This window comes from Phyllopteryx taeniolatus, chromosome 20 (assembly GCF_024500385.1).
Source record: "Phyllopteryx taeniolatus isolate TA_2022b chromosome 20, UOR_Ptae_1.2, whole genome shotgun sequence".
Classification (NCBI taxonomy): domain Eukaryota; kingdom Metazoa; phylum Chordata; class Actinopteri; order Syngnathiformes; family Syngnathidae; genus Phyllopteryx; species Phyllopteryx taeniolatus.
In genome coordinates, this window is record NC_084521.1 from 6,963,865 (window position 1) to 6,986,007 (window position 22,143).

General features: G+C 41.8%; 1 long non-coding RNA gene across 2 annotated transcripts in view; it reads right to left on the minus strand.

Moving 5' to 3' along the window:
- Positions 1–5,729: 5,729 nt before the first annotated feature.
- Positions 5,730–22,143, minus strand: part of LOC133469867 (uncharacterized) — a 30,749-nt gene continuing 14,335 nt past the window's right edge. For both annotated transcript variants that reach the window (XR_009785801.1, XR_009785802.1), the window contains 3 exons: positions 6,317–6,389; positions 5,938–6,150; positions 5,730–5,862 (listed from right to left, as the gene is read on the minus strand). This is a non-coding gene — a long non-coding RNA (uncharacterized LOC133469867). The remainder of the gene's footprint in view (positions 5,863–5,937; positions 6,151–6,316; positions 6,390–22,143) is intronic.

Below are 22,143 nucleotides of genomic sequence, written 5' to 3' on the forward strand. Positions count from 1 at the left end.
AAACATGTAAAGAGCAATAACACAAAAAAGACAGAAGTCTTGCACCATCAAGGGAGCATTTTATCACCTGATGTTCTTCATCAGTGAGATCAAAACAAAGTAGTACAAGGCCGGCCTTCTCTGCTCCCATCTGAATAAACACAGTGGATAGTCAGGGGGTCTTTGAAAGCCGCTCAGATTGTCTTTCTGACTCTAAGAGCCTAGTTCCACCCACCGGGGGTTTCTCGCGCTCTCTTTGTGTGTGCGCTCGCCACATTCCTACCTGTTTTACAATCCGTCTGTTGTGTCTGTTTGTGTTTGCGCCGTGCTCTTTAGCAGCACGGGTAATCTTTCGTGCACTCCTAACGAGCTTGTCGCGTCGGCCGCATAATGAGGATGCGACCGAGATGGATGTGGAAAAAGGCCTCCATTTTACGCCGCTTTCGTCTTGTTGTTCATTAGGTTAGCGTAAGGTTACAATACATTACGCCCGGTCCCAGTGTTCCCAGCTCAAAATTGCAAGTGTCACAAGGGAGGCTGGATAGTACTTCACGCTGATGTTTTTGTTTTTATTTTGTTCACTGCACTGTCAAAATTAGGGGTAGAGTCAGAGTCCATTTCTATTACACTAATGAACCCCACGGGGCTAATTATTAAACTAACTTCTTGCAGCTTTTCCAGAAAAAAGGTACAGGCATGTTCTGAAGATGGTATCTTTATAGTGACAATCTATTGTCGTGCGACGTTTCAAGGTTTTCTATTTTGGCCAACAAGTGTTTTCCATACAAATGTTTACTGTAAATACGACTCTACTCGGGCAGCATGGCGGATAAGTGGTTAAATTGGCAGTGCAGAAAATCTCACAAACAGGTTGCTGCGTGAACATTCCAGAGTTCTTCAAGTAATTAATTGTGATTTAAAAAAAAAAAAAAACTAAAAGTTGGGGTCAAGTATATTTATAATAGGCCATGAATCAACACATACTGTACAAATGTATGCTTTTTGTCATCCTCTGTCATCCTTTGTGTGCCTGTAACCTCAACAAAGTCGCTCTGTGAATCTATTGACAAAACAATTACATTCTCACTCTGGACTTCTTATGCATTCCATCTTGATCTTACAGATAAGACTTTCAATTATGAAAGCATACTAAGAAGTTAAAACACTTCATTTCAAAACGCATCTCTTAGCTCATCATGCTCCTCATTTTCGGAATTCAAGGAGTCGAGTTCAAATAATTCTCCATTTACCAAACGTTCAAAGTCTTTTGACTTCATGACACTACAAGAATGTCATGTAAAAAACATATAAATGAATAAAAATACAAAATCAGGAATAAACAAAAAAGTGAAAAATGTATTTTTATGATTCATGTATTGTATTGACAATTAACAGCCGAGTGCTGCTCTACACTGCATTTCCACAGATGTCCACTGGGTGGAAAAAAAATCCTTACATTATTGGCGCAATAATATTTTCAAAATATTTTTGAACATTGTCACGGAGTTGTAACACTCAAAATTATCCTGAGTTCGGCTAGCATAGCATGAAATTGTGCAATTATATTTGCCACCTGCTCGCACTGAAAGAGTCAGGACTTGATTGTTATTGGTTAATCACGATCCAATCGTTAACCAGCAGTCATGACCTCATCAAAATTCAGCGTATTCATTGGTTTAGAGATTCAAATATGTCATGCCATGAGAGAAGCCTTTGTGTCCACTGCTGTGTGCGACGCACCATCTGTGACTGATGTCATAATCGCGCGACACAACGAATTGATAATGAAATCCGTTGCCAACAATTTGTTTTCATCGATCTGTTTTCGCAGCTCTAGTTAGATGCAGTGGATCTAAAAAGTCTACACACCCCTGTTCAAATGCCAGGTTTTCGACACTGTGTTTCCATTATATCTAATGGGAAAAACTGTTTGATGGAGTTTGTGTGCAGTGTTATTTGTTTGTTTTTTGCTGAGAGTTATTTGTGCACTATGCACTTTCTTGTGATGTCATTGCATCATCCATGGATGTCCGAGCTTTTGTCTCTTCACCTCAGCCCATCCCTCCTGCTTTTCAGGCCCCCCCCCACCCCCACCCGCCACCTCGCCAACCCCCGTCAAGTGCTTTTGTGCAACCGTGACTTTCCAACGGGGGTTATCTGAGCGGAGACAGTATGCCTCGCTCTGGCACGGGACCTCAGTTTCCACGGCAACTTTATAATTGTTTTGGACGGGGTCCAAGCGCGGCTGGACGCCTCGGCGTTATTGATGTCAAAAGAAACATGTATGAAATGAGGAGACATGGAGGGCGCCCATATGGTTCCGTGCGCGCTCTCACGCAAAGCAGTTTCACTCATATTCTATGGGAGGTTCTCTCTCTCTCTCTCTCTCTCGATCTCTCTTTTTTTTTTTAGCAATAGCATCCATACGTCTTATTATACTGTAATTCCAAAATATGGATCATTCTGCATCCCAGCATGCTAACCCTCCCACCCCGTTTGGTTTCAATACCCCCCCACTCATCCGGGTCACGAGGTCATCGTCGTATGTCTGGGAGGAGTATGGCGGCCTTATTGAGGACAATGTGCGTCCATCACGGTGCGTTACAAATGTGAATAAGTACGGCGGCACCCGAAAGCATTCCATCATGTATCTTTTCATTCAAAGTCACGTCATTGTTGTCTTTGTTTTGACGAGGGTCGTCATCCCGGCGCTTGTCACCATAACCATATTATGATACACACCACCTATTATATGCTGCAACACTAGATAAAACCATTGTGTCAAACCCGAGGCCCAGGGGCCAGATCTGGACCGCCAAATCAAGTGTCTACTTCATGTTTCTTGTTAAATGGATTTTTTTCTTTTTATTTAGGCAAGAAATCTGTCCAAAAATTGCAACCTTGTCACTTTTTAGAGCTATTACTAGTTTTTTTTTTTTTTTTTTTTTCACCAAATCCCTTCTGAACATAAATTGTACAAGACCTTTTATATTTCGTTGTCACTACTTTCCATGACTTTCACACTTAGTTTGTTTAAATATGTTAAATTGTGTGTACATAATAATATTATATTATTATATTATTATTATCCATTTATATGGTTTTCACTGTCATAGCGGCCAGCTGAGGGGAAACCATAACTACGATGAGGCCCACCATGAAAATGATTTTGACACCCCTGCATTAAACTGTCATAATATAAACTTTCCCGTCACCATGCAGTGGTCAAGAGCTTTGTGCTGAAGGGCTACGTTTGATTTTTAAAACAAACACACTATTATTCAATGACATACATTTTAAAAAGTGACTATATTTTAACTCATTTTAGTAAAAAAAAAAAAAAAAAAAATACAAATGCAACAAACATTGTTTATTTGCCCACCCCTGCCATAGTGGATAACCCCAAATGCAATTCCCGAATCTAATGATTTGCTTTTGCGTTCGATCCACTACAGTGCTGCTTCTCTCACCCGCGTTTGAAACATCAACCATCGTAGCGTATATGATATTTTTCCTTAATCCGAGCGCTTCCCCCGCCCACCTCCACGCCCTTCCCTCGCCCCCTCCCCGACCTATTTTATGACCTGCGAGGCAGCGACTGTGGAGTGAGAAGTGAGTGAGACCGGTGTGAAAGCCCTGAATGGAGCAGTGCCAACAGGCCTTCCAAAAAAAAGAAAAAAACGAGGCACCACAGCTGTTTTGGAGGCAAACTCGACGTCACGTCTTGTGCAGCCATTTCGCTTTCTGACTGGCACTCACGCTGACTTTATTATGTAAACGCTAGCGCCATATTACATTTACAGCTACAGAAACCTTACAGGATGTGAAATTAGAAGGCTTAGCAAGCCGAATAGAATCTCAAATGTCAAGAATACTTTGCTGCTGTGGTGCCCTCAGTCTTCCTTACTGTGGTCAACAGCCACACGCTGAAAAAAAATGTAGGAGGCCCTTCTTCTCCTCTGTTGTTGCGAGTTAGCATTCTGCCCTCAGTCTCCTCTTGAATGAAATATGTTTCCACTTCCAGGACAAAATCCCAAAAAGCAAACTCAGCAAAGTTGTTTACGCACTGAGGAATGCAATGACCTCTACATCGGAGCGACTAAGCAGCCGCTGTTCAGGCGCATGGCGCAGCATCGACAGGAGGGTTCTATGGGTCCAGAATCAGCGGTTCATTTGCATTTCAAGAAGAACGGACGTTCCTTGGAGGACAACAACGTCCAAATTTTGCATAGAGAGGACCATTAGTTGGAAAGAGGTGTAAAAGAAGCCATCTTTGTTAAACGAGAAAAGCCATCTCTAAACAGAGGTTTGAGACATCACCTATCATCTTCCAAAACAATGCCCTGACCTCTCTCCTGCTCAAAGATCACGAGTGGCCCTAACAAGCTGTTTCGAACCACTGATTGGAATGTAGGATAATAATTTCACTAACCACACTCACTGGACAACAACAACAACACCCTATTTTTGACCACGCCCAGTGAACACAATCACTGAGGTGATATTTATGACTGAAGAAGCATTTTGGATTCAAAGTGGAAGGTATTCAACAAACAAGAGCAATCCAGATTCTTTGAGTCAGTCTTTGCGGCTTGCCATGACCTGGATGACTGAGAATCTACACAGACAAACATAGGAGACGCTCGTTCTCCCGGAAAAGCACCACAAACCGTGGCCAGTTGAGTCGTTTTGGAAAAGCACCAAGAGACTCATCAGAGTTTACGTCACACACTGTTTGCAATCGACTAGAACAAAAATGTTATACAATCTTTTATTTCTTCAGTGCAAACCCCTGCCTGTTGTGCTTTCATGCTACAAGCTAGCGACGCGCTACGACTCGAGTGGACCTTAAGAATGATTTGTAGCTATACTTTAATTTATGATGTTTGATGGATTACCAAGGCTAATTCCACAGATTCCTTTATATTCATCCATCTTGAGTGGTTTATAGTCAGAAACAAAACCACGTTTCAGTGTTCTGATCGCTTAGCAACCAAAGAGCCACAACCGTCTTGAAACAGTGATTCTCAACTTAATCTGTAAAAGAAAATTGATAACTAGAACTAGTTAATCCAAATTTGGTGTTAAAAATTGTTTTGAAAATCTATTTTCTTTTGAATGCTTGCACCAGAAGCATGCAGCGAGTCTGGTGTCTTTAATACAAGTTTTGAACTGTGAACGGTGGATAAAAAGTGGGAGAGAGGCTTGTGGGGCCTTCACTTATGAATTTCATTTGGTCTGTGATCACGCACGTAACTCAAAACAGTCATATCTCGAATCATCTTTTCTCATTGAAATTAATGGCAATTCCGTTCATCCGTTCCAGGACACCATAAGACACCAACAAAAACTTTTAACAGTTTTTTGTTTGTTTTTTTAATGAGAAAAATACCGCCTATAGTATTGTACTTTATAAAATCATACAGTCATAACTAATTTAAATAGAGGGACAAGAATCAAACAGTTTGTGCGTGGTGATAATTCAGTGGGCATTGTGCTGCTCCCTCTGGTGTCTGCTTCTTAGCCACTGGGGGGCAATATAATAAAGGATTACAGATATACTCGAAGATGATATTAATGAATGATATATAATTGTTTTTATTTGACTTCAATACCAGAATACATCACATCATTCTGCGGATTTTTGGGGGGCACATTTTTAGTTTTATTGGAACTTTAAATCCAAAAAGTCCAAAAGAAAACGTCCTCCTCCTTTCCTATCCACCTTTTTTTTTTTTTTTTTTTTTTTTGCGAGTGTTCCACGGCCATCTGCAGACCACAATCCGTCCTCAAGCTGCGGAGATCACGAAGGTGTTATTTTTCAAAGCCGGCCCAGCGTGCACCTCCTGCCGAGGGCTGGCGGTCGTAGTTCAAGGGAAGGTTCTGGGAAAAGGGGGGAGGTGGGTTCTTCTGAGGCCCACCTCGTAGCCCTCCCTGCTCGTACCCCAGCCTCCTTACCTTTTGATGGTGTCATAACGGCGGCCTGTATAACGTTGCTTACTGATGATGGCGCTCAGTCACACTTGATGGGGCCTCCACCCGGCTCCTAGTAATTTCCACATGCATTTTGCCTTCCGGAATGTAGAGGTTGCTCCAAGTCCACGTTTCAGAAGCAGAGGGAATGAACCCCCCTCTTTATCCACCAGCAAGTGAAATCTGTGCGTTGCGTTTCTGCAGGAATATGAAATAATAAGAAACAAATGCAAAGCTGCAGAACATGCGGCTGGTGTGTATGCATGAATGTACATGTGCATGTGTGTGATTCTGTGTGTTGATGTTAAAATGGGACAGTGAGGCGGTAATAGCATGAGAACGATCCCCTGCACCTGGTACTCACCTCTCGGGCGGACAAGACGCCATGCTGGCACGCCGTAAAACTCCATTGTGGAAAAAACACCATCACGCTGAGACTGATAAAAAAGGGAAAATAGGATTTCTTGTGAGTGTGCGTGTGTGTGTGTGTGTGTGTGTGTGTGTGTGTGAGATAGACAGAATAGAAGAATAGATAATTTTTGGGTACATTTGTACTTTTTTTTTTTAAACCATACAACAGAAACCTTTGATTAAAACATTTAAGAAAGGAAAAAGAAAAAAATCAAACGACCGAGGTTTAGTTTAGAGAAAATATTTAGAACAATATATTTTTCATTTTCAAAGGTAATTTAAATAAATATATTTACAGTAATGTATTTATCATTTTCAAAAGTATAATTTTAAAACTGTTCAGAATAATGTATTTATATTCCAACGTATAGTTAAGAAAAGAAAATCTGAATGAATGCAACTATTTTTTAAGGTATAGTTTAAAAAATATTCAGATCAATTTAAGTATAATTTTCAAAGTTGTTAAAAAATCAGGATCACATACAGTAATTATTATTTCTGAAGGTATACATAAAAATTCCAAATGTAATATTACAATTAATAGTACAGTTTAAAAAGATGAATAATGTAATTATTACTTTTAAATGTATACTGTACTTTACATATATTCTGATTAATGTAAAAAGCATTACCTTTAATTATTTTATTTACACATTATTGTGAAAATATTTTTAAATTCTGTATGTATTTTACAATACCTTGTGGATTTGTGTTTGGATAGCATTTTTTTTCTTAAATCAAATCACAATTTAAACAACATATATACTGCCTTTGTTTTAATGATTTACTTCTCATCTTCTCTCATGTTGAAAATGCAATATAGATGTTTTTACTAAATATACATATACATATATAGATGTGAATATAATCATATATAATTAAATTATCAGTCCTATTTTATTTACATATATATGTATTTAATTTTAAATAAATAGTATTGTTGGCAAATATCCTATTTGGTAATGTGCATGCCTATAGTTTGTCTTTCTCGTGTCTGTTGAACCTGGACTGGCCAGACACACACACACACGCACACGGACGGCGCCCTGCGTGCGTCAGTGTCGGCGTGGGGGTCAAAGTTCACAGCGCTTTGGGACTTCCTCCCTAGGCCGCCGTCGGCTAAACGTGAGCCGCGGTAGCATGTGGACGACACGCTTGCAGTGCGCACAATGCGCCTCTGTTCTTGGTGCTGTATGTTCCTCACACACACATACACACAAACACACACACACACACACGTTTTTTTTATTTTTTTATTTTTTATTTTACCCAGAATGTTTCAGAATACCTGACATGTTTCTGCTTCTGTTATTATTAGAGTGTGCTTTTATGTGTTGCCAGGCTATCCAGAAATCGTCATAAAAAAAAAATCAACTTTATTTGTGAACATTCTGCAAAGCGAGCATCATATCCTGCCAAAATATTGACTACAAGGCCAGCCGCTCATAGCACAGTCATTTGTAATGCTTTCAAATGCCCTCAATAGCTGATACGCAGCTGTTTGTGTATTATTTAGTCATGTTAAATGGTCACATACAATACCACTGCCTAATCTTGCTGCTTTTTGTTTACTTTCACATCTGCAGGATGTACAGCTGTCACTGCTGAGAGGTGAAAGAAACAAATACATTATTTATTGTTCTTGTTTGATGTATAGCATTTTTGTTACATAAAACTCTGCTGACTATTCTTGCTGCTGTTCACTTCTGCTTCTATAGTATCCGTTTAGCCTAATATATTTTGCCATTCAATTCCTAAATATGGACTGTTTATTGATATGTATAGTTTTGTATTCTTGCTGCTCTTCCCAATCAATTCTTTATGTATAGTATCTAGTCATTCATGTAGTTTCCTGCTCACCGCTTATACAGTATATAAAGAAGGCCTGCAACTTTTCCCTGAAACTCAACAAGCTGTAAATTCAATTAATTAAACCGAGACCTCAAATCGATCAAATCCGAAACATAGCCGTTGATCAAAAATGTCAAAATCAGTGAGTGTAGGAAGTGGAATGCATGAAGAATGTTGAGCTCGATCCCTCTGCAGCGTTGACGTCCGGCATCCATCTAGCGCTAATGTCCTTTAATCGGATTCACTTGGCCGCACAGTTGCCTGTTGGAGCGCCATCGCGCGTGATGGATGCTCTTGTCAGAAACGCCAAGGTCAATATGTTACAAAAAAAAAAAAAAAAATCCAGAAATTGAGAATTGCTTCCCATGAATCATCATCCCTGCAATCTGACCTTGCTTTTTCTCTGTAATAACATTCCGAGGAGGGACCACTGCTGGGTGCAGGCGTTGATCTCTCAGATGGGTCACGCCATCGGCCTGGAGAGCCCCGTGTCACTCCCTCGCGGCCATATTGCTTTCCACCGACACCCACTTGGGGAAAAAGTGAGTGGGTGCTATGGGAGGAGGGGGGGGGGGCAATTATGTCTTAATTTAAGCGTCTCAACTGGAGGGGGTCGCCGTCGAGCGAGCTGACGGAGAGGCATTAGTGTTTCATTATGTAAAGCAGCTGTAATGTAAACTCACATACAGAGACAGTTTGTCACTTTGATGGACAATGTCAGCTTGAATTCTTGTCAATTGCCTTGTTATTTGTCTTAAGTGGAATTGTTTGACCCCACACATAATGAGCAAAAGTGTGAACCTTACTTGACCAACACAGCACACCACACATGTGACGATATCTCGATCGACAATCACTAACTAGGTGGCTGTCGTAGCATCAAGACTGTGTGTTGTGTTGGATTTGCGATTGTAGATATTGGACAGTTTTAACAGTTAGGATTTCTGAGCAGATCGGGGAGGAAAGATCACTCACACACGCACACACACGCACACACACACCACACCACAGGGTAAACGCTCATGATAATCTTTCGGGGGCATCCAAGAATTGGACTTTTACTTCAGTGGATCCCAAGGGAGGAAAAAATGCAAACATTTGGCTCGATTGTTCATAAGTGTGTTGCCTGCTTTAACCATTTTTTTAAAAATGGGAAATATTGGCGTGCGCTTTCTACTCGTATCATTGGTGATTTAATCGCGATGACCAACACAAAACATCACACACACAACAATAACTCGATTGACAATCGCAAGTCTCCTCCCCCAAACCAGATTTCTGTTGGAGAACCAAGACTGTTGTTGTTGACCACATACGTAAGGATTTGTGATTATAACTATTAAGCCGATTTAACATTTACGATTTCTGAGTGGATCATGGGCGTGGGGGGGGGGGGATCTCTCACACACATCCCACATCACAGGATAAGCTCTCAGAATAATCCTTCAGACATCCAATAATCGTGTTTTTCCTGACTTTGAACACAAAGGGGCAAATGCTCAAATTTGGCCCGATTATCAGTATGTGTGTACCCTCCTTTAATCAGTCAACATGTCTCATGATTAGATCACAGGCCTCAAAACCACCAAACAACATATCAAGTTTTGCATCTACAGTTTCTCTTTTCCAAGGTATTTATGTTGAAACCGTAACGTGTCATTGGAATTATTGGAATTTTCTTTTCTTCCAGTTTCCTAACCCAACCCCTAAATATAAATATTAAAAAACAAAAAAAAAGCTATGCAGCTGTCCACATAGTAATTTTTGCAAACTGATATGTAAAATCAGTCAAATAATAATATGCTGTCGTTTACTAACGAGGCCTAGTTTGGCAGTTCCAGTCCAACTTTGGGCCATTTCATCTATCACTGGGGCATTCTCTTCAAAACGAGTCCATCATTTAATCGCTGGTGGCCTATAGTTTTAATACGGTGGCCTGATGGGACGGCGAACATTACGCGCAGAGTGTTAAAGGTAGACATCAGCGGCATTTTGCGACGGGAGGAAAGGGCTGCTAACCCAAGCGGCTTTTTCCCACTGGGCCATCGTTCCCGACGGGACCTGATTGACCTCGTCAAGCGCCTGGCGTGACCCACCCAATGCGCGCAATTAAATATGCTCATTGTAAGAGACGACATGAGATCGTCACTGTTAAGACCCCACAGAAGATTCCCGCACGGGTCTATTTTAAGTTTGTAGATATTCAATACCACATTTGACCGATTAGTTTTAGGCAGTAGTGGGAAGTAACGAAGTACAAATACCTTGTAACTAAGGAGATTTTTTTTTTTTTTTTAAGGTATCTGGACTTTATTTGAGTATACTGTAAATCGTTGTGACGACATTTTTACTTTAACTCACTACGTTTGACAACAGATACTCCCCATACATTACCTTATTTAAAATTATTTTTGTACCAAAATGCTGATTGTGGCAGTTAAAATTAAGTTTCACTTCTGTACTTACAGGAAGTACATTTCAGAGTCCGGCATACATGTGTGGAGTTAGCATTTTCTCCCCGTGCTTGCGCGGGTTTTCTCTGGGAGCTTCAGCTTCCGCTCACCGTCAGCTGGGATAATAGTTCCAACTCACCCGCAACGCTAATGAGGACCCGCGCTTTAGAAAATGCCGCTTTCGTACTTTCAAAGCCGTGAACTGCATTTCTATGGGTCAATGCAGGGCTCTACTCCACCGGGTCAAGCTTTCCTTATTCCCGGGAATAAAGAAAATGACTTCCATTAACTAGAAGTTAATCAATATTCCTCACAACAAAAAGTCAAGCTGCGAGAAATCCCTTGATGGAAATTGTTATAATTGCCCCTAACAATGGGGATGAATATGACTCCCTGCTTAATTACATGTGACTTAATATTTAAATGTCGCATTTACAGGGGTTTTAAAGTATCATAATCATGGCCATCAATTTGAAATATTCACCATTTGCAGTGTGACTGGTTACACGTGGCAGGTAACGCTAGCAGAATGTCAGCTATGTATTATGCACGAGGCGCCGCTGACAAGAACGGGTAATTGTCCTTTCCCCGATCGGCGGGAGGCCGCCAACCGTCCGTTCACATCTACTAAAGCTCGACAATTGTATGCGACCACCGGAAACAAAAGACCCTTTTCCCGCTAATCTCTCATTTTTATTGCACAGTACTTTAAAGACATTGCATTTTAGAATATAGATCAAATCATTTACGGTATATTAAAAACATTGTTTTAACGGTGCACCCATGTTATACATTTATCATATAATCGAAAAGATAATAGCCTGAAAAGATAATAGTTAATGAACAAAACCTTCCAAGTTTTAGTATTACAGGGGATCTTTCAAATCTTTGTCTCAGTCCTAAAAAAAAAATCAGGAGCAGCTGACTCCGGTTGGCCGTTTACCGCGCGGTTCGCTCCATGCTCCATGCGAGTGTTTTCATTTTGTATTCGTGTGTTTGACTGTTTGCACCGTTCAATAAAAAGATTAAAGTGCATCGCCGACTTTTTCAGGTTTTTTTCGAACGGCAGTGCGTCTGTATCTAGCTTGTAACTCAAATTTCGGCTCGCAACAAGAAGCAAAAAAATCGACCAAGCGAAAGCTTGTAACTTGAAGCACTAATGTTTGTTAGTGTAGGAATTTACTCAAAACAATCACTCTAAATACTATGTGTGCCATAACAACCCGGCACCCGAGTATGTGGCCCTTTGGGTCTTAAGGCTGGACCACATGTCCATACGATGTAATAAAAACAATGCAACGGATAGCATAATGGATATAGTAATACAGTAAATCAGTGTTTTCTCACCTTTATTGAGCCAAGGCACATATATCTCACGGAACACCGGCAAACAAAAAGTGTCAAAAAAAGTATATGTACTACTAAAATTAGGGTTGCACTGATATATTAATAATAAAAGAGACTTGTATGGCGCTTTTTAGGACGCCCAAAGATGCAGTCTTTCAGGAGCTTGCATGGTTTCCACTGGTTAAAAAGCGTGGTTTATCATCTGTAAATGAACATATTTTGCTGCATTCAGGCTTTGTTGCAGGGGCCAAAACATTGATATCATCTTGAACCTTCTGCTCATCCAATGTTAATTTCTCCCCCACCCCCTTCTTCCCTCTCTTCTGGCTGTGGTCATTTAAACTTGGCTCCTGCAGGATCAGGGGTTGCACCCCCGGCGTCCTGGCCCGCGGCCAAGCGGCGACTCTCCCAATCTGGCCTCCGAAATCGCCACCTTATCTAATTGGCCCGAATCACCCGCTGCTCGAAGACCGCCCGCAGCCGTCGCATGGCAAAGGCCTTTGCGAGGAATCAAACAATGTTTGCAAACTGTTAATGTCGTGTTTGGTCAAGACTTGAAGGCTTCTCCAAAAGCTGTGGGCACAAAACCTCACTAATTTTAGTTGTTCCGACATCAGGGGAGAGATTGAAACAAAGGCTTTTTGTGTATGACATGGAAACCTTGAGTATCTGCCAAAGCCAGTTTCATACAATAGACTTTTCAGCCTGAACGGCATGATGTACAAACTAGGCTCATATAGTTTTTACTGTTTTTATTCAATTCAACAAACATTTTGCCAAGCCTGAACCACAGACTACCCAATCACAAAGCTACATTTTTAATATAATATTGTTCGTTTAAAAGGTACCCGTAGTTTAAAAAAATGTGCTTGAGGCACCTGCAAAGGTGACACATCTAGAGAGGTTAAAGGATTCCTTCGCTGAGTCTACATTTTTATTTCACAATTTAAAACAGTTCCCAGGTGTCTTAATAAAGGGTATCTTAAAATACAGAAAGGACAAAGAATTATAGCACTCTCTGGTAGATAGCAGTTGGTTTTTAGGTGCGGTATTGTCTCATGCAAATGGCCCACTGCTCACCCGTCCCACTTTACTGCCGGGAAAAGCTGAGTACGGCTTTCGTTTCAGTGACGACCGCCGGCGGAACGAGTGCGTCGCGACAAAGCGAGGGCAACTACTAGCCCAGAGTGGAAAGAACAGATGTTACAGCTCGGACAGATTTGATTGTTTTTTTTCAGTCATCGAGGCAGCACTTCATCACCGAGCAGCTAAAATACGCTTGTCAATTAGTGTTGCCTTTGCTAGCACTGCAGCTCTGCTTACCGCTCACCTTTGACACTATACTGCTTCTACATAGTCTGGCTTGAAAATGGCGGCTCTCCCGCCGAGCCACTCTACCAAGTCACGCCCAGTATTTTGTAATTTAGCCAAACTGTTAAATTGCAATCTGGCAAAATTCGGAACAGCTCGCTTGGAAACACATTTTCAGAAATAGGCAGCTAATGATAGATTCTCATAGGAGCGCAATTTCACACTTGATGGGTGGGTAGAAATGCAACTATGTGTATACATGCCATTATAAAGTACATTTTCCATAATATTTTCCATTTAAGTTGGTAGTAGTTTTTGCGTAGAAAACAAACAAACAAACAAAAACTAAGGCAATAGAGTTCCATTGCGAGTTTGTTTTATTCTCTAGCACTACTGTACTTTGTAGTTTGAAACAAATGACTGCAATATACCCAAAACAACCAAGCCCTGCCATGCTGCACGCCCACCACGCCGCCACTTATCGAGCGCTGACAATAAGCGGAAATGCTGCGGGGGCTAACAAACACGCTCACACTAGCGTAGAGAAGCACGCGCACACACAGAAGTTAAGCAGACCTTTGGGTCACAGTGTGAGTGAAAAACAGAAAGTGGGAGCGAGTGAGCAGCTGCAGGAGCCGTGGGGTGGGTTTGGCCTTACGGGCGAGGGGCGGGGGGGCTTTTTGGGGATGCGGCAGGCTGGGGTGGGCAGAGAGGAGACCCGGAGCACGGGGGCCCGCCTGTTTAATTGGAGCTCATTTACACAGCAGTGGAGCAGGAGACACCTGAAGGGCCTTGGCTGCCTTATCAGCGAAATGGCTCCCTCTCTACCACTTGTACCAGTCAGACTCCTCGTCTTGTTAATGCACTTGCTTCTCTTCCCCAATCGTCGGTTCTTCTTTCTGCCTGTATGGACTTCTCGTCTACTCGATGGCTTTAATTTTGCGAGAAAGGTTTGCGATAAATGTCATACATGCGTGTACTGTATGTAAAGATAACAAAAAGAATAACCCAAAGTCAGATCCTACTAGTCAACGTGAAACTGAACTTGAAAATCTTGTCATTGAGTTAAAATGTCCATCCATCCATTTTCTAGACTGCTTATCTTCACTAGGGTTTGCCGGCGAGCTGGAGTCTAGCCCAGCTGACTTCGGGCGAGAAGAGGCGGGGTACACCCTGGACTGGCCAATCACATATAGACAAACAAACCTTCACGATCACAATTTTAGAGTCTTCATTGATCCGAACGTGTTTTGTGATGTGAAAGGAAGCGGGAGTACCCGGAGAAATGTCGCGCAAGCAAGGGGGGAGTGCTAGTATCAGAGCCAAGATTCAAACCCAGAACATCAGAACTGTGAGGCAGACATACTAAACACTTGTATTTAAACTTGTTTAATGGTGCTTGAATTTCCTTTATTTGATGAGTTTAAATTAATTAATTACGACTTAAAATTACCTTTAAAATCAAATTACACGGTAGGATGTGGGGTGGGACTCATCCGGTTAAATGTAATATTAAAACAATAACAATTAATTTGGGACTAATGGCCAATGTTAGTTTCCTTCTTAAGCGATTTTAAATTTCTCAATCCATTTTTAAAATGTGACCACACACATGATGGGGGGGGGGAATCAAGTCCAAGCTAAATATTGAAAACGATTGTCAGCCCCGGGACAGGAAAAAGCAATCTTAACACCCCCCACACCACAAGATAATCATCGCTTAGGATAATCTTTCAGAGATGTGCGACAATTGGGCCTTTTATGTCTTTGATCACAAGGGAGGGAAAATCCTCAAATTTGGTTTCATTCTCAGTATGTGGGTAGCCCGCTTATGCCACACCCCTTCTTGGGCTTAGTGGGGTTTTTTTTTTTATGCAGATGAAAACATAACCTCCTCTTCCACGTAAAGAGTCAAATGTTTTGACTGGCAATGTGAATGCTTCTTTTTTTTTTCCTTTTTTTTTTTTTACCATTTTACAATAAATGAACCCAATTTTCTGGGTTGCGGGAAGGGCGTGTGGGAGTACGAGGAGGAGGAAGAGCAGCGGGAGGAATAGGAGCCAAAAGAAGAAACAACTTTACTGTAATCATAGTCATGTTCAATCAGACACCCGCTATTAAGTTGATAAATACACTTTTCCCAGTGTGAGTCCAGATACACTGAGTACCCCTCAGGCACACTTGTGCTCTTTAACTAGCTCCTCCGCCGGCTTTCTCCACTCAAACGACGACGACTCTCCTCCCATTAACTCGCATTTCGCACACTCCCACAAGATGTCCCCCGAATTCATCCATCCCGTCCTTGCGGGGCAGGCCACTGTATGATCAACTAATATGTAGTCCTCAATAGGACTGATTGGGTGAGTGGCTTTTTTTACCAGCTTTTGGGGCCTGAAAGACAGTTTTAGCACATTAAGAATGACCGATTTTGCTATTTCTCTTCCCCTCTCCATCTTTCCGCGCTGACGATAATAAGAATAAATGGAAGCAGAGTGCATATGTGTTGTTGGAGGTGGAAAAAAAAAGGGAAAACAAAAAAAAAAAGCTTCTTGTCTCACCTTTTCGTAGCACCCATTGCGGGCCACGTGCTGTGACATGCTGTGGCGCGGTGTCAGGGCCGTCACCCACCTGATCAACATTAAACACAGGTTGGCTAAATGTTCTTGTTGTTTATTCATTTTAAGGGCCCTCTGAGTCTCGTCGCTTTCTTTGCTTGTCTACCAGCAAGAAAAGCAAACCATATGGGAACTTCAACTTCTTTAAAATGACATTTCACCTAAAGGGAAATAAAAGCAGCTAGTACGACTTCACCCTGGGTCCAGATTTAATTGGATTCGCTCATTTAGATCAGGACTGTTTAAAAACGTTCTGGATGTTCGTGGCGGATACTTGAAGCAATTTCCCTTTGAACAGTGGTTTCCAAACTTTACTGAGCCAAGGCACATATTTTGTTTTGGAAGAATCTCCCAGCACATCACCCCCCCCCCAAAAAAAAAATGTCACAGAAAGTGCATCTATATACCTTGACCTTCATTTAAACTGTTCTGTGACCAACTTATTTTTTTTATTGAATCAATTTTCCCCATTAAAATGAATTGAAATGCCATTCATCTGTTCCAGCCCACCAAAAACACCAGATTTTTTTTGTGGTGTTTTTACTTTATTTATAACTTTACATAGCCAGTTCAGTAAACATCTTAGAGTGTATCAGCGACTGTGGCTCTCCTTGCCCACCTGTGAGGGCATTAAAGTTACATAATTGCGGCATTATTTTTTTCAGTTCACTGGACTACGATCCGTGCCGACCACCAATTCGGGTTACGTCGCCCCCATAGGAACATAACTCACTCACTGTACTTGGAACGGGGCCTTCAAAAGTTATCTTGGATGATGAGCCACATGCTGCTTTACTGTTTAACGACAAAAAAACATATTATCTGATGACATGTATCAGCCTGTTGTAATAAATTTCGGTTCCAGATGACATCCTATTTGATGTGATTGAGTATTTGGACGTTTGCGTGATGGGTGTTAAGTCCCAGCATATGTTTGCTCAGCGGTACCGTCAACAACACTCAGGTTTTGACTTCGCCTTAAGAAGGACGTAAAGAGGGACCAAAACAAACACATGCAACCGGCGAGTGTTATTGATTTCTGCACTTGCTTTGAAACATGAATATTATGTGTACATTGCCCCCCCCTCACACACCCCAAAAAAGTTTCCCATAAGTTGCTTTGAGTCTTAAAAGAAAGTTCATAACTTGTGTGGTCAAAGTTCAGAGTGCTACCCAGCTTGAACATGTGGAGTGAGGGGACAGTGGGGAAGCAGTGTAACATTTAGACTTTGAATGGAAGGGTTTATGCTACATATAAAGCTGCTGACTAGTCTTGCTGTGGTTCGTTTACCTCTGTATTTGTATTATCTATTTACAGCATTCATGTTCTTTCCCATTTACATTTACATGTACATATATTGGATTGATTATTCGTGTATTGCTACCCACAACGCTGCTGACTATGGTTGCTGCTGTTCATATTCACTTCTGTATGCGTAAAATCTGTTTATTCATGTTCACTTTGCCATTCACGTATGCATATATAGGATTGATCATTCATGTGTTTCTACGTACAGTGCTGCTGACTAGGCTTGCTGCTGTTCACATTCACTCCTGTATACAAAGTATATAGTCATGTTCACTTTGCCATTCACATAAGCCTATACAGTATTGATTATTTGTGCGTTTCTACTTACATGCTACTCTTCTCATTGAATATATAGCATCAGTTGGCCATTCACATCTTCATACAATATATAGTAATTGTTATTATTGTACAGTTACCACATAAGATGCTCTCTCTTTGCCCTTTGTTATAAGTATGCAGATAGATATTTTGGGATTTTTAGAATTATTGTTCTTCTTAGCCTAGCAACCAGCGACCTCGCTTTGACCCGACCAGGGGAGGAAAACATATGTTCTGCTGGTCTTGGCTGGCTGGCAACCTGCAGAGAGGGTTGGGAATTCCTCCAGCAGGAGGCATGGAAGAGGGGAGGGCCTGCTGTACATTTTAGTCCCGAAGCCTTACATGGTGAGAGTGCGCTGTTCTTTATGTCCGCGCTACATCGGACAAGCTGCGAGCCTGTTAACCTTTGGAGCCTCCGTAGACGAACGGAACATTAAATTTGACGTTATAAAACAGCTTAAGATCTCTTCCACGGTGCTAATCCTACAGGCTCAGTCGGCCCTGCGGTTCCCTATTGTTTTTTTATTACGTGTAAAGCAGTTGCCAGCTTGCTACGTCGTCATCGCAGTCGATCTGGGATCACTTGCATCACTTCCATGACCACATGGGGAAGCTCGCTAGCCGCACTTGGAAGTCTAATTTACGTTGCTGTGCATTTGTGTGGATTTCAGTTGGAAATGTTGAAGTATTTGTGAGCATACCTCGGCCTCCGGTCTGAGCTACGAAGGCATGGTCGCCACTTTTAAGAGCTTCCTGTTACTTTGGGGCGAAAGAAGGGAAGCAAGTGGGGGTTGCTGGAGGCGGTCCACGTCTCTCCTCTTTATTTACTCTGACCCCACGTCGGTGGGAGGCCCGAGGAGGGCACATGCCAAACTCCCTGCCCTTTCGCTCACCTCGCTGCCCGCCCCTCCGTCGCCATGTAGATTTATGAGCGTTTTTTTGCGCCGAGGACGGCATAAACGGCGATGATATCCTCCTCCTCTTTCCCCGACATGTCTGTGAAACTTGTTCACGCACCCACACGAACGGCAACACGACCTGTTCGTGTGCACTTTTGCTGTCATTGTTCTTTATATCCAAAGAATGTGTTCCATTTTACTGCACTGCAAAGTCACTTTCGGCTTGTGCCGTCATAGGCCGCCACAGCGAGTCACTTGCATGATCGGTTTGGCACAGTTCTAACACCGGATGGCCTTACTGATACAAGGCAGCATGTACTACCAGTGCAGCCCCTTCATTTGACTCCATATTATATTAAATCTCGCTACTTATCTACCCAGCTGAATCTCAGGAAAACTCTGGTACAAATGTTTGCATTAGCTCTTTGGGAAAGAAACCTTTTTTGTCAACTTGTCATTGGAAATCACTGAATTTCTTCCTCAAATTTTTTTTGAAATGAAATATAAAGATGGTCACACAAAAGTCTGAAAGTAAAATAATAAATACATAAATTTTAAAAGTGTAAACAAAATGTTGGTGCTCGCTCTTTAGGCAGAGAACCACTGCTCACTTAAGTAGGTGTTCAAAATGGATGGCATACTGTAGCGTATTATAAATGTCACCACCTAACCAAATCGCTTGAGAAAACGCTCTGACAAATTTGTGTTAGCTTCATAGCCAACTTGAGTTGACACAGCACAAAGGTAGTGAAACCACTTAATTTCTCCCAACAAATAATGATAATAATTGTCATGATGGTAACGCAAAAGTCTGAACACGTCACAAAAATGGATGCTGCACTGAAGTAGTAGCACGTAGCTGCACAGTATTTTAAATGCCTGTACTGTTATTCGGTTAACATAGCACAGTAAAAAGTTGTTAGATTCTAACCAGTTTTGTCATTATAGTTATAATGACACAACAGTACAACAGACATTTATATAAAAACATTTTTAATTAGTACTTCACTATCATCATCACTGAATTGTCCTCCAGCTTTATAGTGAAGCATTGCAGCTTCTATTTCAACCAAACACAATTCATCCTTGCACTGATTGTCTTTTAATGAGTGCCTGAGAGTTGAGAGTTGTCAAATGTGACATGTAGAATTGATAAATCTTTTCCCTTATAAATTCACATTGAAAGGCATAACAGTATGATGGAATACAATGAAATAATTCAACAGTTGCTCTTAATATGTTAATTCTTCAAACAAGGCGAAGGCTACCTGCCTGATGTCAGTGTCAGCATACTACAATTATTACCATAGTGACGCCACCTCTGCGGCCAATCACAGTGTGTTTATTTGGTGAAAGCAATTAGCCGCTGCCGCTGCGATTCGCTGTACAAACATAATTGCAAGCTAATCTTTTGCTTGGAGGGTTTGCTCTATTTATGGCTTTTTTTTCTTCGTGGGTAACCTTAGAAACCTTGGTGATGAAAACACAACGCCTACAAACATAGTTAATTTAGTTATGCCTATCATCCATCCGTCTTGGGACATAGTCCACCAAAAAGATTCCTCCAGCTCGGCTGGTCCTGTGCCAGCCTGTCCACCTCCCTCCAGGTATAGCCTAACCTCCGGAAATTAGCCTCTAGGTCCTGTCGCCAGGTATTTGTTAGACAGCCCTGATTCCTTTTGCCCTGTGGGTGTTTTGGGTTGGTTTACGGAGAGTGCGTCCAAGTGAGCGCCAGCGTCTCTGCATTATTTCCTTTCCTATAGGCTTCTGATTTGTCCTTTCCCATAACTTCTGGTTGCTGATCTAGATATCTAGATAATGTATTCTTCGTATACTTTGTAAGCAAAAGTGTATGAATGTCTGATTATGGTGGTTCTCTCATATTTCACCATTATACAGTTGTTGAAGATCAATGTCTTTAATCTGAGAGACGTGGGGTTTTCCATTGCCTTGGTTTTCACTTGCTATCTATAGTATCTGGCTTGGTCTTGTTCTTGAATTAGTCTTACATTGCCTCAGTCTTAGTCTCGATTGGGTTTGGTCTCGGTCTTGACTCGGTCTTACATTTCCTCGGTATTGGTCTTGTCTTGCTCTCGATCGGGCTTGGTCTTGGTCTCCATCTGCTTTGGTCTTGTCTTGAATTGGTCACGATTTGCTGCGGTCTTGTTCACGGTTTGGTCCCACATTATCTCAGTCTAGGACTTGACTCGTCTTGATCTGCCTCTGCCTTAGTCCTGGTGTTGACAATTTGAGTCTTTGATCAACCCAACAAATATATTTTTGGAATGTCGCGAAAACACACGCTAGTACTGGGAGAACATGCGAACTCCATACAGGAAAGGCAGAGTCAAGTTTGAAACCCATAACCTCAAAACTGTAAGGTAGACATGCTAGGCACTAGTCCACCATGCTGGTCATGTATTTATCCTTTCAAGCAAAAACTTTCCAGCACATCCAAACATGTCCAGCAGCTCAAGATGATAACAGAACATATTTTTTCTTTCTCTTCACATGGGGCGATTTGGACTTTTACGGTGAATCGATTGTCAAATCCCGTCATAATGGAGCAGGGTAAGTGAGCTGACTTGGGTGGGCCAAAACATGTCGATGTGAAACGTGAGGTGTCCTCCCGCCCGGGCCGGCGAGACGAGTGCAACACGTGGCGCAGCGGCAGTGCTCCAAAGTGTCACCCCGAGATGACAGTCATATTCCATTACGGCTATCAGTCAATATCTTCTAGCAGAGCAAATTACAGCGTTTCAGCACAGTTTAAAGTGACAAAAGGGAAGAAAACTGTTGATAACAAAGAGAAAAGAACGTTTGTGACATCTTCATTGAGATGAATTTGCAAATGAATCATGATTTTTAAACCTAAACTCACACTATAGAAGGAATAAAAGGGAGTTGGGCGGGGATATTCTGGAAAATAGACATGTTTTGTGTTGCGAGTAACATGCTGTGACATATTGAAGGGCCAATTACTTTGCTTTAAAAACACTTTGCCATAGAAAGTGAAAGCCAGTGACAAAATCCATCCAATTCTAGTGGTTTGCAAGCGGCCAGGATGTATTGGAGCTCTATGGGGGACGCCGATGGAGCTGCTGGGCACGCGAGCAAAATTTCTGGCTCCATCTCATTTTCCCCCTGCGCCGAGAGCCTCTGGCGCGGGCCGGCGATTGCCAGGCACCTCCTGAGGGGACTCTATCAGAGCCAGTCAAGCCTGAAATCAATCACTCACAGCCATCAAAGCTGCCGGCCTCGCACCGCTATTGTGACGGGCCATCTGGGCCTCAGCAAAAAAATAAAAAATAAAAAAGTCTGCATTTATCTCTTATATGAGACCATGAAAAGTTTTGCACATTCAAACTATACGCATGTTTATTTTTGGACCTTTAGGGATAAAAAGGTTTTTCTTTCAAATATTTACTATAATTATGACTTCACACAGGTTAGTGATAGACTGTACCGATTTACAAACACATTTGTTGTAAATTGAGGAGCCCCTGTATATGTTTTGAGTGAAAGTTGTTTTAAACAGACGGTAAGGAAAAGTTAAAAGCTTCAACAGATAAAGGAGCGACACAAACACCAAGGGTACCTTAAATCCTGCCTTCCTGCATCGTGATTGCTCAGCATTTCAGTCACTACTGATTTCGAAAGGTGTGTAGCACCTTGGA